A 24235-nucleotide genomic window follows, 5' to 3' on the forward strand; every position below is an offset into this window, starting at 1 on the left:
ATGGCCTATGATTGACAATCCAAAAATGAAAAATAATTTGAATTCTGACTTATATTCTCCGAGTCCCATTTGCATTAGTTAGGTCTAAGAGGAGAGGCTGCAAAATCGCAGAATTCTTGAGACTTTGTTTGATTTAGGTTTTGTCAGGCAGTACAAAAATTGTTGTGACATTAAAAACATTTTTTCTAGATTAAAAAATCTTATTTATTTAAAAATCACTATAGTTTATTTTATTATAAAAAACATTTAGTTGCAGGAAATTTGAATTTATAGAAGGGCATCAGGAATCAATGAATATCATCATAATCCCATAAACCAAAGAAAATGTTTGTTAAAATGTTTTTCAAAGAATTTTATCTTCTGTGTGAATGCTTATCTACCTAGTTTTTGTCTACATTTTCATACATACATTAACCCAATGTACATTATTTATATATGTGTGTGTATATATATATATATATATATATATATACACACATATCTTTGATAGAATTTGATAATTTGTTTCACACTTTAACCATGAGAATTTCCTTCAATGCTATACATTCCTTTAAACTACAATTTGAACTTTTGTATAGTATTTTACAATCTAGATATTACAGCTTATTTATGGATGCTTTATTTAAATATTTTGTTCTTTAATAATATTATTCCAACTGTGATTAATATCTATATAAGAACATCTCTATGCATATATCTGAAAATTTTCCTAAAATAAGTAAGATTCCTTGGTCAGAACATAAAAGCTTTTAAGAACATTTAACTTTATTTTTGTGGGTCTGGGGATACACTCAAGGCTATGTTCATGTTAGGAAACTTCTCTATCACTGAGGTACACCATGAGCCCACGAATCATTTTTTACTAAGGATGCTACATTTTGCAAATAGGTGCATAGCTTATTTGGACTCTTTATAATTTTCATATGATAAAAACATGAAGTTATTTCTTTTCAAAACAAAACAAGTCAGTTGTTTTCCTTTACATTTGTGCGTGTACATAAAAAGATCCCACTTATTCTTTCTACTTATTTTATAGTTTATAATTTGATTTATTCTCCAGTACTGAACTTCATACAAAATTTTACAATGTCCCTAGCGCTGAATTTGTTACTGATGAGAGAGAAATGTGATTTTTCTCTGCATCAAAGACCTAACCAATTTCCTCAACATCAATGATGGGCTAAACCCTTCTTTCTTTATTGATTAATGTATCTACCTTTATAATTTACTAAATTCTTAGTATATATTGGTACCTCTTTTTCATTTTCCATTCTTTTCCAATAATTTTTTTCATGTACAGAATTATCTTTTTAATCACTGTTGTTCATTTTTGCATAACCTTATCACACAAAGAATGATCTGATCAACATCATCATATGTAAATTGAACATTGACAGGCACACAATTGTTTCTTTTGGTTATTGAGCCTCTTCTTGTTTTTCAGGCCTTATGATGGTGGAAAGTATGTTGTGGTCAGGATATTCTAGTTAACTTACTGTATTTATTGGTTCAATGTGTTTTGTAAAAGTCACTCAAAAAACAAGGGGTGCTTCTGCACATCCTTGCTGTCTTCCCAGTATGTCATCTTGGGCTATAAGACCACTTTTTACATAAAACCTCTGTGAGGCTTCTGTTTTCTTCTCTTAAGGCCAACTTAAACAGAGACCACTGAAAACACAAATCATAAATTCAAGAAATCAAGACTTCCAATTCAGGTACTTAACATGTAAAAGACTAGATTTTGCCAACACAAATAATTAAATGAAATTTTAAAGTGTTTTAAGTCAAACCTGATATCTAAGTTTCTCAGAACTCAGTGCAGAATTTAATAATTTCTCAGTGAATTAACTGTTTTGCCTGCTACTACAGAAATGTAAGCATGAAAGCAATGTAAGACTAACTAAACCCTTACCAAAAAAAAAAAAAAGCAGAAAAAAAGCTTCCTTCTTGTCTTACCAACACTGCTATTATCACATAGTGTGTTTCACATGATAAGCCATTCATTAAAGCATCACCTACTGTTTTTTTCCTCCTCAGAACCAGCTAGAACATGATCTGTCTCTGCATGAAGACATTGGACCTCTGACCTTTTCTGTAGCTATTCCAGGCAAGTATAATAAACAGAGTTCACTAGGTTTCTGTAAATCTCTGATTATGTTTACTATGGAATCCAAGTGTTCATCTCAGGCAGAAAAATTAAGGTTGATTTTCAAATATTATGTACAAACTCTAGCTACTAAGCATTCCATAATGAGCACTTTGGCAATTCAAAGCAAATTAGGGTTCCCACTAGGCAAGGATGACATGCACTGCAGTCAAAGAAAGATGGTATGTTCTTAATGGAGAATATTCACTGAGAATTTAAAATAAATCCAGAGAGCTCTACTCATTGTACTTTTGAGAAAAAAAATCTTAGTGTACTTCATTACTGGAAATTCATGTCAGTCATAAACTCTCCTCTTGTTTTTAAATATTAGTTTACAGTATAAGGCTAATGAGTCCCAGCCCAATATCAATAGATGGTTCTTTATAGGAGCATTTGAGGAAAAATAGTTACCTTCCCCCAGATCAATGCTGAAAGAATAGTTTGATGTACCCAACAACTGCCAGAGATTAATGCCAGGGTTGATTAAAAATGAAGAATGAACTTTTTAATTTTCAGCCAAGCACAAAATCTAATCAGAACTGTACTTAAATGAAAGAACCAAGATGTTGGTTATCATCATGGGCCAATTATTCATATTATTTATTTAATTAGACAGCAGTATATATGTTATAGAAAAGTTTAAGCATAAAGACAATATCAAAATCATCTTGTTCCTACCAAATGAAGAAAATCAGTTAAAATGATGGTCTATATTATTTGAGAAAAATAAATGCACACAAAGGTCAATGAATATGACATAGGAAGGGCTATACATAGATAAAATAGGCATGTATATACATATATGTGTGTTTATTTACACATACATTTATATATGGTAAATTATTTGTCTATATGAGGTACAAGATATCTTGCATGGATAGATGTAGAAATATGCAAATATGTATGTGTGAATATGTATATTCTGTGTAGGATATAATATTGGTTAAAAAACAACAACAAAAATCAATATATATAAAACACACCCACAGAGAGGCACAAATACACATATAAGAAAATCAGTATCATTTTTTGTAATATTACATTTTATGAATTTTGCTACCATTTGCTTTGCTATTATTGGACATTTAGGTTCTTTTAAGGTTTTTACTATTATAAACAACATTTTAATGAAAATCATTTATATAACTGTCTGATTAGTTCCTTACAATAATGGAATTACTGGGTCAATGATTGTGTTCTTTTTGGACTTATGCAAAATATCAGCACATTATCCTCCAGGAAATTTGTATTAATCTACCTTGCTCATGGCAATGTATTAGAATAACCTTTCTTTCCCTAAACCAAAATAGATGTTATCATAACAAATTGTTAATCTGATAGATCAAAAGCATACTAAGAAAGTTGAATATTTTTATATATGACTTCTACTTTTCCACTTTCATATTCAATTTGTAATTATTTAGTTGTAGGATTACTTTATACATTAACTATAACACACCCAAGATACCTTACACTTGTAATACATTTTTCTCTATTTTGTTGTTTGTCTTCACTTTGTTCATGGTGGAAATTTTCCTCTGAGTTAACCTTTGTCAATCAGAAAAAGAATTTCTTTTATATGGTCAAATATATCAATCTATTCACTTGTGATATTATCCTGTAAAAAAAATATTGCACCTTACAAATTTAAAAACACCAGCTTGTCTTCTTGCTTCTTCCGGGCATTACTTTTTGACATTTGAATCCAATTCAAAATTATTGTGACATAAGCAATAACATAAATGATCCATTTTCAGAGTTAATGATTGTCTCAGAACTATTATAATCTTTTTATACCACTAATTTTAAAGCACATTATCATCTCTCAGTACAAACCCACATGCACACACACACACACACACACACACACACACACACACTATACACAGAAAGCAGACTTTACATCTCTGCTTTCTTCTTTATTCCATTAACATCTCCACTTTTCTGGAACCAGTTCTCATTATGATAAGTATCAGTATCATTTAGAAGACATGTCAATGGTTTGCAGTGAGAGTTACCTACATATTAGTTTTCATCTTCACAATTTCATTGTTTTATTACTTGATTTTTTTCAAACAAAATTTAGAAAAATTTTTCCCAAAGAACATAAATTATTTTAATTCGCATGGAATTGCATTAAGTTGGGAAAATTCCATACCATGGTCTTTGCATATAAGATCATAGGCCTTTTCATTTATTTACTACTCAGTTTCTCAACAAAAATTCAATATTTATACCATATGAGTGCTGCATCCTTTTTTATTTGTTCTTTTTAGTTATGTATGACAGTAGAATATATTTTGACATATCATAAATACATGGAGTATAACTTCTCATTCTTGTGGTTGTACATGAAGTGAAGTTACACTGGACATGTGTTCATATATGAAGATAGGAAAGTTATGTCTGATTTATTCTACTATCTTTCCCATTTCCATGCCTCCTCTTTTCCTCTCATTTCCTTTTGTAAAATCTGGTGAACCTCCACTCCTCCCTCCTCCCCTATTGTAAGTCATAGTCTGCATATCAAAGAGAACATTTGGCCTTTGGTTTTTTTTGTGACTGGCTTATTTCACTTAGCATGATAGTCTCCAGTTATATTCATTACTATCAAATGCCATGATTTCATTATTTTTTATGGCTGAGTAATATTTCATTGTGTATATGTACCACATTTTCTTTATTCACTCATCTGTTGAAGGGCACCTAGAAGTTTTATTCCTAGGTTTATTTCATATATATATATATATATATATATATATATATATATATATATATATTACATTTGTATAATATACGTATGCACTAAATTAGTGATTTTCTTTTTTCACTTGCTGTATATGAATTAGTTTTAGGTTTAGAAGCATTTTTTTTAATATGCTGTATAGGAAATGCTCTTCTTGTGATATAACTGTTCCACAATGATTTGCCTTGATTTTTGATGATATTTCTATATCATGATATTTCTGTTTTCTATTATATAAAATTTCTATGATATTTTCTATGATAAGCATGGTTTTCAAGGAATTTATAATCTGACATGTCAAGAGTAGATCTTGTGACATTCCATGAAAACTGATAAGACTGTTTAACCTAATCACTTTCTGATAAATTCAGTCACATCCGTGTTTCCATTTCATTTAGGTTTGAACTCATTCGTTTCATCTTGTACCCCTTCCTTACTGTTGCACCTAAAAGCAGAAGGTTCTGCGTGGTGTTAATGAAAGGGAAGCACTGGTCTATCTGATACATCTGTTCTCTGCGAACTCCTTTTGAAACTTCCAACCCTATTCACTACCACTCTTGTTTTCATTTAATGTTCCATGTTCCCTCTGTTGCTAATCACTAAATGCTTGCCACAAATTTGTGTGCATTCCAAATATGGAATAACTTCAGGTTATAGCTTTCTATTTTTTTTTCTCTCCCTCCCAATGTCTGTATCTATTCAGGATATGAGGAAGATTGCCCTACTCTCTGTGGCTCGCTCTCATCAATTTTATCCCCAATACCTCATCGTGACATCCACATTCTACTACCTTGATAATTTTGTGGCAAGGGGTAAGACTGTAAGGTTAATACAACTGTATACATTTGAACAAGTTTTACTCCATAATTAATGTCTATTGATTTGTATGTAGAGAAAATTAATTTTATTGAATTCAATAATCTATAACAAATAAATATAAATTAATTATTCAAATAGAATGTTATTTGACCTATATTAATTATTCAAATAGAACATTAAAGAAGATAGTGACCAATTATGAAGAACTAAATTTTAGTTCTTCTCAAAAGTTTTATCAAATGTTAATAGTCATGTTTAAGTCAACTATAAAAAAAGTATTTGCTTATACTTAGGCTACATTATACCATATTAATATTTTCTTTGTGCTTTTATCAGAAAAGACAAAATTTTACAGATGAGTAGCTCATTTTACCTCCTCCAACATTTTTTAACAGTACATGAACTTTTCAATTGTAAATATGGTCAATTATTATGATTATTAATAACCATATGAAAATTATATTAGACTATACCAGTAATACATCTGAACTTCTATTCTTGAAGAATCTAGATTTGTATACAGTGTAACATGCTTTCTGTATGCCAGCTTAACTATTTTTTATTGCATACATACAGTCTTACCTTTACTCTGATGCAGATGATGCATGTTCAAAAATTATAGAGAGAATGAAGCAGGCCATGGAAATATCATCGTAGCATGTCATTGTCCTTTGCCCTAAGGTTTTTCATCTAATCAAGTACAGGCTCTGAAGCCAAATTGGTTAACAACTCAACTCTGCCACCTTTTAACTGTGTGATCTCAAAGAATGTATTTGAAATCCATGCCTCAGTTTCCTCACATTTAACATACAAATAGTAATACAGAAGGAGAATATTGAATTTGAAAGTCTGAATTTGAAATGCTCTAAATTCTGAAAATTTTTGAATGTTTGCCATGACAGCACAAGTTGAAACTTTGTTTTATGCACAGTTATTTAAAATGCCATATAAAATTAACTTCAAGCTAAGTGTATTAGGTATATATAAAGCATAAATGAATTTCATATTTAGACTCATCCCTTAGATACTCAGTAATATGTAAATATTCCAACCCCAAATCTTTCTAAAACCCAAACAATTCTGGTCCCAAGTATTTTGGAAAAGGTAATTTCAATCTCCTAAGATTGGTATAAAAATTAAATTAGTTAATACACAGGAAATCCTTACTGGCACATAGTAAACATTCAATAAATGTTAGCTATTAATATTGCAATCATATAATTTAAAAAATAACCATATAACAATTATGCAAATTTCCATTATGAGTATATAATTATGTTTGTTAACATTGCTGCTAAATCAACACTTTTGTCATAATGTTAGTTCAATCATTTTCTACATGTGATGGAATGTTTACTGGTCCTTTCTCTTGTCATTTATCTTAATTCTGTAAGACAGATGTTGATGATGGCACACAGATATCATAAAGAGTCCAGTAGTATGCAAACAATGTAAAGAATTTTTAAACAGAGCTTTACAGTTTACCATGAGCATTCACATTCTTACAGCCACTTACCTATATATTCCCACAAGAAAATGTTGCAATAAAATCCTTCACGAATGTGTTCATTTAAAGTGAAAATGTACTTGAGACTTTGGGGCTTGAGAATTGCCTTTTATTTATAGGTCCAATAAAAATATCATATTATCTACTTCATCTACTTTTTCCGCAAGGTGCAATATTATTATGAATATATTCTGCATACATTATGGATTTTATCTTTATCAAATTCAACTTAAATAGCAATTTAATCCTAGAAATCTGGTTCAAATGGGAAAAAAGAACATATGATTATTTTATATTTCTAAAAATCTACTCTACTTTATTTAAAAATGATATCATGGCACTTTTTAAATCTATAGTATTTGTTTGAGACCATTATGTCTGGTGCTTTAAAAACTTCATTTTGCTGGTTTTGGTTTACATATAACCATCTAAAAGAGACCCCAATTCTTATATCTATATGATTTCTTTTTCTTACTACCAACTGCTGATCTAATTTCAAGTCTGATTTTGTTTTAATCAACTATTTAATCCAATAATCTGGATTAGCCACCCTCATTTCTACTTGAAGAATAATTCTATTTATACCGTTAAAATGCTAAGTCATTATTTTGGGGGATGTCAATTTCAAATGAAATGATATTTTGTTCTTATCTCTATAGTTACACTGATTCCTCATTATATAGTAGAAACTTTAACATGGCAACATAGGATCCAAAGTCAAGTTTTGTCAAAGGAGGTCAGGACCCTATTAAGGGTGGGGGTTTAAAATAGGATGCTAATAAGTATCAGTCAGGAAACTTGAAAGAGTGAAGTCAGCATGTTATAAGCCAAATGGGAAATGAGGATGAGCTTGGTGATCAGACAGATGGATGCCTCATTTTCAGCATGAGCTGCTGCTACAAGACCCTCCTACTTGCTTCCAGGCAACAGTGTACATTCAGTGTTTTAGTCTCTTTAAATTTATTTCTGGATGTTTCTGATTTTTAAATGTGAAATCTCCCAATTTTAAAATCTTGGGAATCAATTCAATATTTCTGAGGCACTATGTTTTTCAAAGACGCTATGCTTATGGGCCATCTCTGGCATGCTGGCATCTAGTTGGTAAATTTTGTTGGAAGGCAATCTTTTTTATAATTTAAGAGTTATAGCATGGGAGAAAGGTCAAGAAAAATCCCATGTTTGTAATTAAAAGTCCCTTTGCTTAAAGATTCTCCTTCCTATTATGTTGAAGATTACAAATTCTCTGAAGATTTTACACAAGAAAATAAATGTATTTTAAAAATTGTGTATCTATAAGATTTCAAACAGTATTTTCTTTTAAGATACCCTTTAAATCAATGCCTAATGAGAACCAACCCCATTAAAGATTTTGCTTGTTATACATGTCTCTTCTTATTGATTAAAAAAATATATATTTACTTTAGGAAAGAAAGCATTACTCCCTTTTCTTCACTTTGCCTGTAAGTATTTTCAGACATATACCCATAACAGAGACTTATTAAGACTTTAGATTGAAAATGCAACATGCTGGACACATAATCAAGAACTTCATTCAAATACATGTCAGCCACAGTGAAAAGTCCCCAATAGGTTCAGAACTATAGTTGGTCACAAAACTCTTTCAACTAGCACACAAAGGTTAGCCTGCAGTTACCACCCATGACCCTAATGATGAGTTCAATGACAGAAGTCCCAGACAGACTGGTTGCTTTTCAGATTACCGTATTTTCTTTCAGACCTTGAAAGCCAAGAATCCCGAGTGAAAGTTCTTAGGTAATTTAACTCATTTTTATTATTATCTTTTTAATCAATTCTCTGAATTTTTGAAAACAAACATTTGTCCTCTCTGTATTTTCATTCTCTGACTTTCCTTCTGGTTTAGTTTTTGCTAAAGTTATTGAATCTCTACATAAGTAACCAAGATTCTTTCAAAGCCTTCAGTCTCCCTTGTTTGGAAAAACCCTTCAGCATGTTGTTAACTTTACTGTTTTGTATACCATAAAAAAAAAGTACTGATATCGTGGGAACATTCCAGTCATTAGTACTGTTGCCAGATTTTTTCTTAGTTATTCAATAGTTAAAGCTCAAAGTTATTCATGTCCCCTCTGAGTGCATTTTTGGACTCAAGTAGAATAGTTGACATAAATATTTAGTTTTCCCATTAAATTAGTGTTTGTTTATTAAACAAATGAAGTGGGTACATGCCTAACTTTTCATTGTTAACAGTGCAACTAATATTTCAGATTTTCCTTCTTATTTTGATTAGTAATCACTTTTATATATCCAACACTTACAGAGATACTCATATCCATTTCCTTATTATAATCCCCCAAATTTGCAGGTAGAAAAAAAACAAAACAAAAAAAATCATCACCATTCCTCTTCTGAAGGGAAGCTGAGGCACAGTACTAAGAGGTACTGCACCAAGAGAACAAGTAAATGTTGCCAGATAAGCACACAATCAGCCACACACATGCTCAAGAAGTTATCTGGATGCTATCTATAGCAACCTGGAAAAAAATTACAAATCCCACTGAATGAGGAGATGACAGCACCTTAGAGTGATCGTTACTGCAGGAATGATGGGTTTGTTCAGTCTCTAGGCCAGGGGTATAGTTATACAATAACCTCTCCCATATGTTGCCATTCCCTTTAAAATAGACACTCTCTCCCCTTTCCCTCTTTGACACTATGGTATAATCCTCCCAAAGCAAAACTGTAGTATTTTTTATCAGTTTTTGTTTAATATCTACATGTACCATATCAAATTTAATTTCTACGTTTTCTACCATACCAAAAAAGTATTTATCACTACAATGTGTGATATAATTTCAAAATATCTATTCATGTATTCTTTTATAAAAATACCTCCTGACATTATTGGAATCATAAGAATAAAATATATGAGTAATATCTGTTCTAAAGCTTTAAAGTTGACTTGTAATTATTCAGACATGTCAATAGTTGGTTACAAGGAAGGGTTAAACTGTCCCCAAAAATATAAACCAGGTGAATGGAAAAAAGGAAAGAGAGTAATCTATGCCTTGAAAAAGAAAAAGAAAAAAAAAGAACTAAGAAAATTTTACTAAGCAGTAAATTCTTCTTGGATTTTCCAAGTTGAATAAGTGCTAGAAGGATTGGAGAAGAGACTTTTTAGCAGAGAATAATATGGCAAAAGGATACAATTGAAAGAATGTGCCATAACTGGGTAATGTTGACCTGGCATAAAGAAGCCAGGTATAAGTTGAAGCCAGAATTTAAAGTCATGCCAAGTGTACACGTTCTGCTAAGAACAATGGGTACCCCCTTGGAACAAGAGAGGAATGACTGTCCAGCTCTCTATAGTACAGATTGTTTGTGACAGCACTGAAAATAGAGAGGTAGAGGAAAAAGGAGCCAAGGACAACACTTAGGAAAAGGTTGCACCATATCACACAAGTCAGTCAAAGCCTGATTTCCAAGGTCAATCAGGGCGACCATTTCTTCACTTGCAATCCCAATCGCTTTACTTTCCTTACTGTAGAATTGTTTCTCTGACAAGCTAAAATAGGGGTTGTTAGGGTCTGTAAACAAGTCAAGATGGCGCCTGGCATTTTGCCAGAGGGAGTGGTTTGTGAAGTAACGCCAGCGAGCCATTAAGTGTGGAGATTCCTTATTGGTTGACTGCTGTATCTAGTTTATGTTAATTAAGATAAGCTGTGTGTAATGTATATATACCCCTCCTGTCCTACAATAAACGGCTCCCACTCCTGCTGTATCAATGTACACAAGTTGCTCGTCACCCCCCCTCCCCCGTTATTTTGCTGCAGCCGGACTGCGGCAAGGGGTCAACCCAATTGTCATGCCACTCTGCCATACAACCTATTCCTTGTTCTTTTCTAAGATGCAAAAACAAGAATCATTTTCCATCAGGGATTCAGGCCACTTTTAATCATTCCACCCTTCTACATTATTGCATCCTTCTTTCTACCCAAAACTCCAAAACCTCCTCCTTGTACATTGATGTCTTCACTAGTCTTCCTATGTCATTAAGAACTCTGAAGTATTGAGAAGAGAATTTCTACTGTCTCCAGCCACCACATGCACCCACTCACCATATAGTTTTCCCTCAGTTGCTAATAATATGTTTTTGTGCAATGGGCACTAACATTTGAATGGATGGAGCTAAATGGATTCAGATAGCCATAGCCATAGCTGTTGATATAACAGGTGTTCCGATTTCAACCCAATCCCTCTATTTGTGTGCTGAACCCAATCCTCTTTTACTCTCATGTACTGTACCATCATTTGTCCTCTCACATAACATCTGTGTCTTACTCTCCTCACATAAGCATGCTGTTTGTTATTGCTTATATACCATTATTCATTCTATCCTACTTGCTTTCTAAACCCTGCTTCCCTTTCCAGTTAAGGCCCCATCACTCCACACCTCTTTACAGAAAAATATTCCTCATAAGGATTGTTCAAACTTGCCTCGTCACCATTTTCTCTACCCTCATTCTCTCCAATGCCCATTCGTTCAAGTTTTATCAGAAACACTCTCTAGGCTGCCTTCATCAATGTTACCTTTTCTCTCCACCTTGCTGAATCTGATGTCTCACACGCAGTTTCTAACAAGCAGGATATGTAAGCACTTTCCTCATGTGGCTCTCAAATGACTTCTATTCTACATCACAGTTTGCTTCACCCCAGACTCTTATTTTTTTTTTCTCTCCCTCTTCCTAGCCTTGTGATATTGCATCCATTGAACTTGGTCATAGTGTGGGTTCTCTTGTTCCCATGAGAGCTTCATCCAGGCTCATGGTTACACTTGTTCTCTATCTAATATGTTGTTCTCAATCAATTGTTCCTTGAAAAACAGATTTTATGTTTCAAAGATTCTATGTCAGTTTCTAGAACATATAGATATAGGTCAAAGTGAGAGGTATGTTAAGATGAATATAAGCTCAAATGCCTGCAAAATATTCCTAAAAGCTACTATGAAATTCTTATTAGATCAGATTTAATATCAAAGCTCTTGTACTATATTTTTCTCTCTTCCAGATTCCAGCTACAAAGAAGAGGGAGAAGGGACGAACAAGAAGAGTTAATATTTTGGGGAAAGAAAATAATTCCTTTTATATGATTCACTCTAGACCCCCTTCCAAAAGTCTTCCACAGAAAACAGATTTATACTTCTGTACAAACTGCCTAAGAAAAAGACCAAGCGAGCAAGAGAGAGAGAGAGAGAGGGAGAGAGAGAGAGAGAGAGAGAGAGATTTTCATTAGATATTCATCTGCTGACAATCACAAAAAATAAATAGAATTAATTGATTGGTTGGGAATTCTTTGGTGAAACACTTATAAAGCTTGAGAAATTTGCATAGTTGTTATTTAAACAGGCTGGATAATAACACTTTCTAAGAAAATAAATGAGAAAGAAAAAGGCTTTTTAACCCTGCGTCTGCATATACTTATATAATCCCCAAACTGCAAATCAACTATGAATTACTCATTATTTCAGTGTCCATATATTCCAACCAATATTTTTCTATTGCCAAAATGTCTTTTTTATTCAGTTGAAGTTAGACTGTATTGCAAACAGTTTTGCTGTCCACATAGATGATACCCATTGAAAAGTGATGACTATTTAGAAAATTTAAAGGATTTTTTTTTCTAATTTGGCCGAACAAGTTAACAGATGTCTCACATAATACTTTTTATACTAATTCCTCCTGACGTTAGCAACATTTCCAGTTAAAGACAAAATTACCCTCTGCCACCTTTCAGCTTGACAGAGCCACTTAATCTTTTTTGTACTCAGTTTCTGCATTTGATAGTTCTTAGAACTTCATAACCTTCTCTGTTTCCTTATTGGGAAATGCCTGATCTGTAGTCAATTTTAAGTAACTAATTCATAAATTGTTGACTTGGTCCCATACTGGAGAAGAGTCCAACAGTTCACTACTCAAGCAGCTGATCTTGGTACTTAATGTAATTTCTAATAAATTAACTGTGAGCATGCCTATGAAAAGAGACAAGAGATTTCTCAATTATTAAGTTTTTTTCCCCTCCAATTTGGACACTAGCAGGTCTTCTTGCTCCTCCTTATATTTCCATTTTTTTATTCACCTTTTAAAATTCACTAAAATAATGAACAAAATAAACTGTATATAAAAATTTACAAGTTTCTTTCAAGTATTTATTGGTAGTTGATATAAAAGATTCACATAGAAAAGGAGTTAAGATTATTTGATAAAGTGAAATTTTAGGCCGATTGGTTATGTTAGGGCTATAAATCACTTAAAAATTCCTGTTCACAACTATCTAAAGGCTTCTACCTCTGTTGAATTGGGTCTGCTCTGGTTTTTCATACTTCTCTGGGTCCTATAAGGTGACTTTTCACCAATAACAAACCAAGAGACAAACTGTCAAATATTTGATCATCTAGGTATTATATTTTGGGCAATTGCCAAGTTGACAGTTTCTCATAGGTATTCACAGTTATTTGAGGATGGAGCCTAAATCGCTTAGTTGATTCAATCTCAATTAAATATTGTTCAAGTAGTAGTAAAATAGAAAAGGCACAAACATGTCCATGTTGTCAACAAAGCAAGCTATAATGCAGGAAATTATTCCATCCTAATTCTACCAAATATTATTTTAACTATGGAGTCTAACAGCACCCATCCCTCTGTACGGAAAATCCAGCTCTGGTTTTCAGAAAGTTTGGGCGAAACCAAAATCAAACAGAAGACAAACACATACAAATAAGTCCAGATGATTAATAAATGAAAGCAAACCCACAAAGCAGTGTTCTCTGTGTCAGGAAGAAAAAATGCAAGTAATGCTGGAAAAGACACCAGTAGATCTGTGTGTGTCAAGTCTCTGTGGGAAGACATTCTCAGTGGAGGTTCCTGTAATATTCCCCTCTAGCCAGGAGGGGACATAGCCAGCATCAAACCATGACTTCAACCATTTAGATAGGGACCACCTCCTGAAGGGGAGAATTAACTTTACTACAATAAGAAGGATTAAGAGGCTGATACAAGATCTTATTATTGGGGCAAGCCTCTGGACTTGTACTGTCTCAGATCCTGGGGGCTCCTTTTAACCAACTGTATGATTGTAAGCAATTTTCACACTAAATAAATAGAAGAATAATAGTAGTGTTGTGTGTGCATGTGTGTGTGTGTGTGTGTGTATCTCCAATTTTTCTGAGTATTAAACAAGATCAAATCTATAAAGCATATATACAGAATTTGATCAATAAATATTATTATTATTGAGTCATGTCTAAACAACTAATATTTGTGCTTTATCTCTTTGCCAGCAAACTCTCTCCTTTAATCAAGGGTATAGAATGTCAAATAGATTGATATTATTACTAGTATTGACCTCAAAACAGATAAGAATACCAGTAAACAGATAGATAATTGCAATGGAAGCTATTCATTGCTATGTCAGAGTTTAGCACAGAATCTTCTGAGAACATAGGAATTTCAGGAATTATTTTTTTTTCTGGATCAGATGAAAACTATTTCACAAACACAGTATTAGGTCAGACATCAGAAATATGGCTGTGATCTTCAACAAATGGTGCTGGGAAAACTGGAAATCCATATGCAACAAAATGAAACTGAATCCCTTTCTCTCGCCATGCACAAAAGTTAAATCAAAATGGATCAAGGAGCTTGATATCAAATCAGAGACACGCCGTCTAATAGAAGAAAAAGTTGGCTACGATCTACATAATGTGGGGTCGGGCTCCAAATTCCTCAATAGGACACCCATAGCACAAAAGTTAATAACTAGAATCAACAAATGGGACTTACTCAAACTAAAAAGATTTTTCTCAGCAAAAGAAACAATAAGAGAGGTAAATAGAGAGCCTACATCCTGGGAACAAATCTTTACTCCTCACACTTCAGATAGAGCCCTAATATCCAGAGTATACAAAGAACTCAAAAAATTAGATAATAAGAGAACAAACAACCCAATCAACAAATGGGCCAAGGACCTGAACAGACACTTCTCAGAGGAGGACATACAATCAATCAACAAGTACATGAAAAAATGCTCACCATCTCTAGCAGTCAGAGAAATGCAAATCAAAACCACCCTAAGATACCATCTCACTCCAGTTAGATTGGCAGCCATTATGAAGTCAAACAACAACAAGTGCTGGCGAGGATGTGGGGAAAAGGGTACACTTGTACATTGCTGGTGGGACTGCAAATTGGTGCAGCCAATTTGGAAAGCAGTAAGGAGATTTCTTGGAAAGCTGGGGATGGAGCCACCATTTGACCCAGCTATTCCCCTTCTCGGTCTATTCCCTAAAGACCTAAAAAGAGTATGCTACAGGGACACTGCTACATTGATGTTCATAGCAGCACAATTCACAATAGCAAGACTGTGGAACCAACCTAGATGCCCTTCAATAGACGAATGGATAAAAAAAATGTGGCATTTATACACAATGGAGTATTACTCTGCATTAAAAAATGACAAAATCATAGAATTTACAGGGAAATTGATGGCATTAGAGCAGATTATGCTAAGTGAAGCTAGCCAATCCCTAAAAATCAAATGCCAAATGTCTTCTTTGATATAAGGAGAGTAATTAAGAACAGAGTAGGGTCGAAGAGCATGAGAAGAAGATTAACATTAAATAGGGATGAGAGGTGGGAGGGAAAGGGAGAGAGAAGGGAAATTGCATGGAAATGGAAGGAGACCCTCAGAGTTATACAAAAGTACATACAAGAGGAAGTGAGGGGAAAGGGAAAAATAATACAAGGGGGACAAATGAATGTCAGTAGAGGGGGCAGAGAGAGAAGAGGGGAGGGGAGGGGAGGGGAGGGGGGATAGTAGAGGATAAGAAAGGCAGCAGAACACAACAGACACTAGTATGGCAATATGTAAATCAATGGATGTGTAACTGATGTGATTCTGCAATCTGTATATGGGGTAAAAATGGGAGCTCATAACCCACTTGAATCAAAGTGTGAAATATGATATATCAAGAACTATGTAATGTTTTGAACAGCCAACAATAAAAAATTTAAAAAAAAAAGAAATATGGCTGTGATCCTCAAAAATGTGGCGGAGTTTAAGTCAACTCTAGCCTCGACCCAGAAATTCTGGGTCCAAGGTTATAGGTGTATGCATAAAATATGCCTGAATCACATTCATGCCTTTGAGCTCTTTCAAATTCTTCTCAGTCAACTATTCCCTTGTTTCTTTCTAAATCATAATATCTACAAAACAGTCCAAAACACTATCATGTAGGGAGAGAAATACCCCCCAACAATCAGTAATTAAAAGTGGTTATACTAGCTCCTCATTTTTCAGTAAGTATTCCTTTAGGTACACATAAATAATAGTTAAATTTGTGAACCCAGCAACATCTGGGAGGAAATACCATTGTACATTATAATTTATTCTCTGACTCTAAAATTATTTTCTCTATATTTCTGACATCTTTAATATATTAGCCATAATTATATTCTTACAAATGTTGACCAGGTAAAATACCCCCATGCCTCTCAAAACAATATTTGGTGAATAATGTGAAAAATATATCCCCCAACACCTGCTGAGCTCTAACTATAAAATATAACTGGTAAAGAGTAGCAATTTTAGATTAGCATTCAACAATTACCTAACATTTATTAGTTCTTTTAAATGTTTTATTAGAATTGAAACAACCAATATTTGCTCATGTTTCATTAAATCCCATATTCAATGTTCAGCTCAAACCTAGTGATAAAGGAGGGCCCTTTGAGCTTAGTGGTAATATCATCTAAGCCTGAAAATAACAGAAAAGACTTCAGAGTCAACATCTCTTTGGTCTAAGGTAACAAGAATACCTGAATAATTACTCAAAATTATAATACTAATAAAACATGAATAAAGAACCACTTACAGTTCATCCAGTATGAATTATTTTAAGCATGTCTAATAAAAGAGAGCTTTAAAAGAGCATTAGCAGAATTTATTTAATTGCAATGTGTGCAGGGCAGTGTTATATTATGTACCTGTGGCTTTTCAGAATCACACACAGTCTTGTACTTAATGTGTATAATCAAACAAGAAAATAATAAAACTGTAAACTATTCTTCAATGGTAAATTTTTGCCCACTGAGCTGTCAATTGTGGATGGATTCATGATTGATAAGAATAATACACAATGGCATGGTGTAATTCTTTAGTGTGATGTTGTAAAATGGAGTATTGCTTCTGTTATTTTATCCAGTTTGCTTTTATATGACAGGGTTTATTGTGCGTTATGTTGTAGCTCATTCCTCTGTTCACAATGCCTACTGATGTGTAATTATGACTTGTCTGAACTGTAAGAAGGAGCAGTAAGTGAAAGGAAATCTGTAAGCACGCTTGATTTATGAGTCCTGATACTATATTACAGTCCTAATCTGCCTGCTTAACTTAGCTTCAGGCTAACTTACTGTATAACAGGCTCACGATTAGCACTGTAGCAAGTTGTGGAAGATTTACTCTGAAGGAGCTACTAGACTTTTTCTTTAATGATTTAGTCATTATTTCAGTTACAGGTAGAGCAATAAATTATTTCTTTTATAAAGACCTCATGTCAGGGAACAACCATTACAGAGGCATTTTCTGTGCTAACAAAGAGCTGTGTGTGGAAGGTTTTCTCCATGCTAAATATCATGCTATTGGTTATGTTTTATGATGAAATCTGCCATATTCCTCTTCTTCTTCTTTTTTCATATACAGTAACTTTTGCCTGGTGTTACAATGGAACTATGAGAACATCTATTTTGATCTAAGGCATCTAATTTTTGCAAGAGAAGCCCAAAATAGAAATTACTATGGATGAGCAAATGAAAGCAAACCCATAAAACAATGACCTCAGTGTCAGCAAGGAAACATGTAAGCAAATTTGCCTTTTTTAATCACCATTCACAAAGACAGATACAGCTGGAGGTAAGCATCACAGTACCATTATTGAATTCTAGCATATTCAATTCACATGCTTTTAGTAAATTAAACTTATAAATTACCCTTTGTTTCCTCAGATCCAATCTAAATCACCAATAAGAAAAATACTCTTCTTCAAACCTTATTTGTGACCAGGTTTTGCTAAATGTCTAAGAGGAAAAAAACAACTTGAAAAATCATCTGTAGCTGATATTTTCATATGAAATAAACAGCTTTGACTGTGCATAAGGACACGCAAGCATCTCTGAGTCATTACAGAAATATCTTTAAACAATACCAACAAGATGGATATTCTAGAAGTTTAAAAAAAATCTCATCATTTATATCAACTTCTTTTTGAGTTGTCCTTTATTCCATTTATATTGTTTCCCCACCTTCCTCTTTATCCTGAATATTGCTTCCATAATCAGCAAAACATGGGTTATACAATCCAATGAACAAAAAATACAAATTATTAACTGATTACCTCATAAGTAACAAAATTCCAAAGAATTAAACTCACAGTGGACAACACAGGCGCCGTGATTTTGAGCACAAGTATCTTCAAGCTTATACAACTTTGGAAAAGTTAGAACAAGGATTCTTTATAGTGAACAATACACCCTACTACATTCTGGATTCTCATGAAATGCTTTTGCAACATATTTTGATCATTTTGTGATGAGTAATTATTAATTCTTTACATCTCAAGGCAAAAAAGCTTTAGTTTCTATTTGTGAAGGTGATTCCATGCTAGAACCCTTGATTTGCCATAAAATCATTTAGGAAATGTGTGATTGACTACAGGGATTTTTTTTTTTTTTTTCATTTGGGCATCTTTGCAGTCAGCATCTGCCAGAATGTGCAGATGATATTTACTGAACTAAAGGTCTGAGTAATGGGAGATAGCCCTAAATATGCACTTCCTCTACCAATTATCAAATTAAACTTGATTCTTAGCCATTTGGTTGGATTATATTTGGAACCAAAGCAGTTTATATGCACTGTGGATTCAAGTCAACTTCTTTTAATTTGGTACTTGTGAACTGTTTCTTTAATGGTTTAACTATCAATGGAAAATGAGGGATAGAACAGCATGCCATTAGAATGAGCCCATAAACCATGTACTGCTCTCACTACACCAAATATTTCAAGGCTGGCATAACTCATACTCATAGAATAGACAACAACAAATATCCTCTATGTGACCATCTTAATCAGTAAGAATATCATTCTCCTGAATGGATGGATCTAAAAGCATAGTTACTTACTTTGAACTAAAAATAAAAGAAGTTCTTTGGGTAAGAACTATTGGTTAGCATATTTCCAACCACATATTTCTTATATCCAATGGAACTAAATGTAGACAGTCAGAAGGGGCCATGTATTTAACTACAATTCAGGGCATACTTTTATTAAATTACTTAAAAAGATGATCTATTTATGGCTTTGAGACAATGCTATTTTCTTGCCTCTCCTGAGCTTAAATCTCTTACTATCTCCTTTACATGGAAAACCTCATGTCTGATTCTCTGCTTTTCACTCAACCTTCCCATTGACATTAATACTTAATGAAATTAGACTGTCATATTGTTTAAGTGGCTTTCTTTGATGAGAGACTATAATATGCCCAAGTTTGTCATAGTCCTCATATCAACAGGCAAAGACAACTTCATGCAATGAAAAATTTGATAATTCCCAGGGTTTTTCCTTCCAGAGAATAATTAAGATATCTGCTGTTTTTCTCTGGTCAGATTCCTAAATAGAAAAATTTGAAATACCAAGAGACCTGAAAGACAGCAAGGCTTTCTTTAGCTGATAATCATGTTATCTAGGAATAAGTGAATCACTAGCCTTGGAAAAGTCATCTTGTGCAGCTGCCTCATTATCAAGCCTTGCTAATTTCTTTCCAAAAGAGCCTTGGACTAAATATCAGAAAACCTGGATTCAGTTCCTTTCTCTATTCCATATTTCTGTTACTTTGACGTAAGACATTACATATTTCTTTGTCATTAAAAAGGTCTTATGTAAACCCCATTCTGTTCTGCCACTGAAAACAAGAATGTTATGAAAAAAATTAAACAAACTGAGATCTATCCATCTATAACATCAATATATTACATATATATTATGTATATATAATTTACTCTCATCATCACCATGACCCTTACCATAGCCCTTCCACACTTTATCATCATCAAGTTGGGTTTTCCACCTCAAATTGCTCCCCTCAATAGTGATTCCATCAGTCACCCAATTTCCCAAACGAGAATTTGATCCATCACTGGCTATGTATATAAAAACCTTCAAGTTCTCCCAATAAATACCCAAAATGAATTTTGCCTCCAACATACCTAATCTTTTATTACTCCTTTATGGAAATAAGATATCACACATGCAAAAATCCCTTCTCTAGCATTCTGTTTGACTCAACTCCTTTAGAAGAGAATTTCAAATCGGCATCCTTTGGGAAATCTTTCCCAATTAATAGAGATTTGTTATGCCATTTGCATCATCCCATGCCACCTAATCAAAACTAAGCCCTGTGTATAAACAACTATAGCCGTACAGCTTATGAATTCAATATTGTTTATGTTCCTTCCTACTCAATTTGTTATTTGATGTGTACTATATTTATGCTTGCATTTTTGCTAAGTCTTAAAGGCTAAAGAACTAAGACTAACCATGCTTTGGGAACTTGTCATATTACAATGGAGTTGTGCATTTCCAGTTGATGTTGGTTTTTCCTTTTCCTAATAATTACTTGATGTATGACAAGACACATTTATTACAGAATAATTAAATAAGAAACATATTGATCATCTATGTGAGTTGACTCTTGCAAATAAATAAACTATGTTTTTGGCATTAGAAACCTATCATTTAGGCAATAAGTTACAGATGAGGAAATATTTAATCAGTTGATTTTTAAATTTTTATTTCAATTAACAACTGGAAATGATATATTACAACCTGAACACATATATTTTAGGGACAAAAAGTAGAAGTCAGGCTATTACAGAAAGATTAATAAAATAAAATCTAGTCATATACCAAGCAAATACTATATACCATAATAGAACACATAAATCATTGTTCTTTACAGAAGTAAAAGAATTATGGTTTTACACTTGGGAAACATAAGATTTATGGTGAAGTAAGTGTTTGTCGTGTGGTCTTTAAAAATGTCAATCATTACCTTCTTTTTTTACCTGAAAGTGAAACTGTGCTAAGAACTTACCTTTGTGTCTTGACAGAAAATAGATATCCGCATACCTGTCTATCTAATTCTCAATGCCTGACACCTGGATAGTGCTCTATTTTCTGTACCAATTGCTAGGTTCCTGGGTATCATACTGTATCCTGAACTCCCTTGTCTCTTAAGGGAAAGAATCTGCATTTAGAGTCTCAGAGGAAAGAAAAATGACATTATTTTGCAGTTTTGTTTTGTTTTGTTTTGTTTTATGAACCCAAGTAATAGTGTCATCCTTCAGGCCACAACCTTATGCTTGAATTGGGAGAAAATCTTGGCTATATGGAATATACATCTGAGCATATATGTATGTGTCTATATATAATCAAAATTTCTTGAAGATAACAGTTGGTACTTGTTCACTTATAAATTAACAAGCCAAACACAATAGAAACAAAAACATTTTTGTTGAATAAAATGAGGATTTTTAGTTAATCTAAAAAGTTTTTTCCACTTTATATTATGGTGATCCCATTACACATGAACAGGTAGAGAAATCAATAACAGAAAGAAATCTCTATCACTTTCATACTGATAAATGGCACTAAATGTTTGATTGTCTCTCAACACATAGGACATGATTCAAAAGTCAAAATTTCAACAGGATATCTTCCATTTGTCTATTTTAAACTATTTTTAAAAATCTTAAAAATTACAACGCCTTCAAGAAAGAGTCACTAGCAACTAAGTATTCATATACATTAAAAACAATACACCAACACATTTAAACTTATGGTTATATGTGTAGTGGCTTTGGAGAACTCTAATTTAATTACACATCTTTTATCATATGTTTCAGCATTATCTTTAACCAAGAATGGCATGTTTTTCAATGGCATCTCTTTGGTTGGTTGATTTTAATAATAAGCACTCTGAAAGAATCTTTATACATTATGCCATCCAAAATATTCTTAAAGTCTCCCTTGATCAAAATATAATGCTGCTTAAATATGTTAGGCAACATGTATTCTACCTATTTGCATTATGTCAAATGAACTGGATCATTCCAATATGGTGTCACATGTGCATGGAAGCCTGTAGCATTTTATAACAGGTGTTAGGCAAATGTACTTGACAGAGATATTGACAGTAAGGTCAACTGTAAGCATGAAAGCAAAAAACAGCATTAATAGTATGTAGACATGAATGGTCCGAGAGGGGAAAAAAGCAATATAAAAAAGAATCAACTATGGTCTCCTCATAAACAATATCACCAACAAAACAGACACAAATAAATACATTTTAAAGACATTTATTTTATCTCATAATTTGTTCTCTTTCTCCCTATATCTGTAAAATGGAGGAAGATTGAGCTTGAACATAGAAAAAGGTCATTGCAAGTAAAAAAAAAAAATAAAACCTAAATAAATAAACTGAATGCATTGAGAAATTTGATAAGTATTTTCTTAATGTGGTCAGCATGTACCATATATCTGTTAGAACTTTCAGAACATTCCACCTGATATTTTGAATACTGACATATATCTCTCCCTCACTAGGTAATGTAATTCCTCTTATTTACATTTAATTCTTCATAAGACTTAAAATAGTGCCAATGAACACAGTTCATGTTCTCCTAGTATATTTTACAAACGAAACTTAAGTTTTAATTCTAAGTCCAGTCAGTCTGCCAAAAAAGCATTGATTGACTAATAATATAATGATGATTTAGTGAGGAGATTTTCAAAGAAAATATCTTAATTCTGAGATAATGAGATAATTTTTGTGACATATTTAAGATATCAATATGATAATTGGTATTAAAGAACTTGAGAAAATAAAACAAATAATTAATTTCAGAATTTATGGCCTAAAGCTTTAGATATAGTGTAGGATTTTAAATATATAGTCATAAAATGCAAATGAGTTTAAAACTTTAATTTTAAGAATATCTTACATCTATTGAGTGCAAATTTGTTTTAAAATATGGTTGCAAAATAGAACAACACAATTTTATAAAATGATTATAACTAGATATATAAAAACATATTTTGGGTTCTTCCAAATAAACTTCATAAACGTTCTTCAGTTCTCAGTGAGGCAAGCATTTCAATTTTCTGCAATATTAGCAGGAGTAACTAATGATGGCTAATTTTTGCCTGTAGTATTTCCTTCAATCTGCTTGCACACTTTCAGTTTCTCTGGCGGCAGAGCATTTGTAAATTTTCTGGTCACTAAACACTCAAGTACAATTGTAAGTGATCAGCTTGCAATTGGCCAACAAATAGGAAATATAGAAAAAAAGAATATTCAAATATATTTATAAACAAATGTACATAAAAATCTTGAATCTCTGGCTTAACAAATTCTTTTCTGCCTACTTTGTAATCATATTATAAAATCAAATGATTTATAAAAGATAGCTTACAAGAGAAAAAAATCACATTTTGTAAGAGCTTTATTATACCCTGTCATATTCAAGAATCATTTTATGCTTAATGTTTATCCCACTTCCCATTTTTATTTACTTGTTTTAGGAAAAAGTACTATTGAAGGTAAAATCCAAGAGTATTTTTTTATTACCTTCTTTACAAGTCAAATATTTCCACTAAAACACATCAGAGATGAAAGCAGTATTTCTAAAACCCTGTATTCTTATAATACTCACAAGTCATAGTAGAGATGATTTTTAAAGTGCAATTTTAATGAGAATTAATTCAGCATTTGGAAATTTAAGAAATTAATGTTTACATCAAGAATATTTAACAAAATCAAATCCATGCTATATTTTGAATTCATGGAAAGGTGACATGGATTCATTTAATCATGACACTCTCATTCCAAATTAAATGATTGCCCCCAAATTTTCACACTACTTTTTGGTTAAGT

This window comes from Marmota flaviventris, chromosome 11, assembly GCF_047511675.1.
Source record: "Marmota flaviventris isolate mMarFla1 chromosome 11, mMarFla1.hap1, whole genome shotgun sequence".
Lineage (NCBI taxonomy): Eukaryota > Metazoa > Chordata > Mammalia > Rodentia > Sciuridae > Marmota > Marmota flaviventris.